This window comes from Porites lutea, chromosome 12, assembly GCF_958299795.1.
Source record: "Porites lutea chromosome 12, jaPorLute2.1, whole genome shotgun sequence".
In the NCBI taxonomy this organism is placed as follows: Eukaryota; Metazoa; Cnidaria; class Anthozoa; order Scleractinia; family Poritidae; genus Porites; species Porites lutea.
In genome coordinates, this window is record NC_133212.1 from 20,580,683 (window position 1) to 20,584,071 (window position 3,389).

A 3,389-nucleotide genomic window follows, 5' to 3' on the forward strand; every position below is an offset into this window, starting at 1 on the left:
TGGTTGCAGGCGCACCACATGACCAAACTTTCATCCTCAAACAATCCGCCTAACTCGTTTAACCGGCAATCAAAGCAGCCCTTTCCGCGAGGATTCTGCTGGAAATTCCACCAAGGTGAAAGATGTTTTGGGTGTAATTACAAACACGCCTGCTTTAAATGTGGAGGCGATCACCCTGCCACAAAATGCAAGTCGGGAAAACCAACTGTCGCCACCTCTCGCACTGTCGCATCCAGTCCAACTACCAACACCAGTCAAAATAAATAGATTACATTTTTACCTAGATGGCTATCCAACTAAGTTAAAAGACTATCTTTTAAATGGATTTCAACATGGGTTTTTATTGGCTTATGTAGGGCCCCACAAACCCTCCAGTTGCAAAAATCTTCTATCCGCTACTCAAAACCCTGCAGCCGTTTCCGATAAACTGTCAAAAGAATTAAGTCTAGGTCGGATTGCAGGGCCATTTTTAGAACGACCTTTTCCTTCATTACGCATTTCTCCGCTTGGTTTAATTCCTAAAAAGACGCCAGGAGAATTTCGCCTTATTCACCACCTATCTTTTCCTTACGGTGATTCTATTAACTCTTGTATTCCTAACGATGCCTCTACGGTTAAATATGCCTCGATTGACGATGCGGTTAGACTTATCAGGCGCACAGGCAGGGGCTGTGCCCTAGCTAAGACAGATGTCAAAAACGCTTTTCGTCTAATTCCAATAAATCCATGTGACTATGATTTGTTAGGTTTTTGTTGGGAGGACAGCTTCTATTTTGATAAATGCCTGCCGATGGGAGCCAGTTCCTCTTGCAAAATTTGGGAAAGCTTTTCAACCGCTCTCGAGTGGATTGCTAAGTCTAAGTTAGCTATCTCAGGTGTTTTACACCTTTTAGATGATTTCCTTCTCATAGACAAAACTTTCTCAGCTTGTGAACAAAATCTGTCTAGGTTTTTAGCGATGTGTGACGACTTGGGTGTCCCCATGGCGCCTGAAAAGACAATGGGTCCCAGTAGTGTTTTATGTTTCGCCGGAATAGAACTAGACACTGACAAAATGGAGGCTCGCCTCCCAGAAGAAAAACTAAGAAAATGTGTTACTCTTATTTATGAATTTCTCCAGCGTAAAAAAGTCTCCCTTAAGGAGATGCAATCCCTTATTGGTCTTCTGAACTTCACTTGTTCAGTCGTTATACCCGGCAGGACCTTTCTTAGACGAATGATTAATTTGACAGTTGGGGTGAATCGCCCGACTCATTTAATTAGATTAACGCGTATAGTCAAGGAAGATCTTAAGCTCTGGTTAGAATTTTTAACACAATTCAATGGCAAATCATTCTTCTTAGACTTTCAATGGCTTTCATCACCTCACTTGCATCTTTATACTGATGCTTCTGGCTCTCTAGGCTATGGAGCAGTGTTTCGTCAGAATTGGTTTTACGGTCCGTGGCCCCCATCCTGGACCTCTAAGAATATTATTGTGCTAGAAATGTTTCCTATTGTTCTCAGTATAAAAATATGGGGTACTCAGCTGGCGAACAAATGCATAACCTTTCACACCGACAATCAAGCCTTGTCGGAAGTAATTAATAAAAAGACGACTAAAGATAGGGAGCTGTTGGTTCTTCTTCGCGCCTTGGTTCTATCATGTTTGCAGAATAATATCTTATTTAAAGCTGTACACCTCCCAGGCGTTCATAACACGAAAGCTGATGCTTTATCGCGTTTACAGGTGACCAAATTCAAGTCCCTGTCCAAGGACATGGCGCCAGAACCAACAGCTGTGCCTCCCCAACTGTTACCAGAGAACTGGCAGTTATAACAAAAACTCTTTTAGAGGCAAGCTTGAGTAACGCTTCTGTTTCAGTTTATAAACGACCTTGGAAGTTATTTACAGATTGGTCGGCTTCTTATTTAGGTGATATGCCTATTAATTTGCCTCTTCAACCGGCCATACTGGCCCTTTTTATCGCGCATCTATACTCTAGGAGTTATTCTTCTTCGTCAGTAACCACTTACATTTCTGCTATTAGTTACGTTCATAAACTTGCTGGTGTCGCTGATCCTACTGAGACGCCACTTATTATACAAATTTTAAAGGGTTATCGGAAACTAACACCCGTCAATGATGTCAGGTTACCTATAACTTTACCAGTATTACGGAACTTAATTAGAGCTTTCGAGCATTCCCTTTCATCACATTACCAGTCTTGTCTCATGTCTGCCATGTGTGCTTTGGCATTTTTCGCTTTTCTCCGCATTGGGGAGTTAACAGCCTCTCGAGGCAACACTACCAATATCATTAATCTTTCGCAACTAGACCGACTGGTTGATGCTCAGGGCCGAATTCAGGCACTGCAACTTACCTTGGATAACTACAAGCATAAGAATTCTGGGCCACCTTTTGTTATTTTTATCTATCCTGAAAGGTCATGCTGTCCAGTTCAGTTGATCTTAAACTTTTTAGCTGTACGAGGGTCGGTATCCGGCCCTCTTTTTTGTTGGCCCGACGGAAGTCCGATTACTAGATCCTATTTTGTTGAGCGACTTAACGCAGCACTTACATTTTGTAACTTAGACACAAAGCTATATAAAGCGCACAGTTTTCGCATTGGCGCTGCCAGCTGGGCATCTGCCAAGGGGTTTTCAGACTCCCAAATTAGCTTGCTAGGTCGCTGGCAATCCAGCGCTTTTCTTCGTTATATTAGAACTCCGAGTTTAGGAACAACTTTAGATACTAGTACTTGAAGACACAAACAGGCGTTGTGTTTTCGTCCTCCTTTTCGCCAACAGCCTTCAGGTGGGGCTGGGCCGCTTAGGAGCGACCCGTGGCCTTTTTCTTCTGGCCCTCACCTTTGCTAGACCTATAAATTCGTAAACATTATTTCATATTTTAACATTGATAAGATCATTTTACAGATTTCAATAAAACCGGCCATTAACTTGGCCATGTTTTTTAATCCCAGACCACAGTCTCGGTTTTCTTTGTTTCTAAGTTAGGCGTCTAGCAAACAAAGCTCGGCTGTTGGCAGTAAAGGGGGTTTTATTGTTAGTGTTTCAGTAAACCGGGGAGGAGACATAAATGAGTTTATTTGAAACCAAATAAAAATTTTTATGTCTCCCCTTCCAATTTCTTCAGTGCATGGATTCTGGGTGGGTGGGGTCGATTGCGGCTTCAAAGGATTAGAGGCTCTCGAATGTGAACTTTGAATTATCTTGCAATGGTTTACGATCGCATGAGAATCACAAGACGAAAAGTAAAATTACTTTTGGGTAATAATCACGAGCTCCTATCGTAAGGCCACTCAAAGTAAATCTACTTAGCCTCGATCCCATTATCTCGCGGAGACCCTTTATAAGAGGGTGTAACCTTTTGTTAATCCTCTCGGTCT

The 3,389-nt window shown here is 42.3% G+C and overlaps 1 pseudogene; it reads left to right on the forward strand.

Annotated features, from left to right (window-relative positions):
• The first annotated feature begins 1,440 nt into the window (after positions 1–1,440).
• On the forward strand, positions 1,441–2,745 carry LOC140921783 (uncharacterized; annotated as a pseudogene).
• Positions 2,746–3,389: the final 644 nt, after the last annotated feature.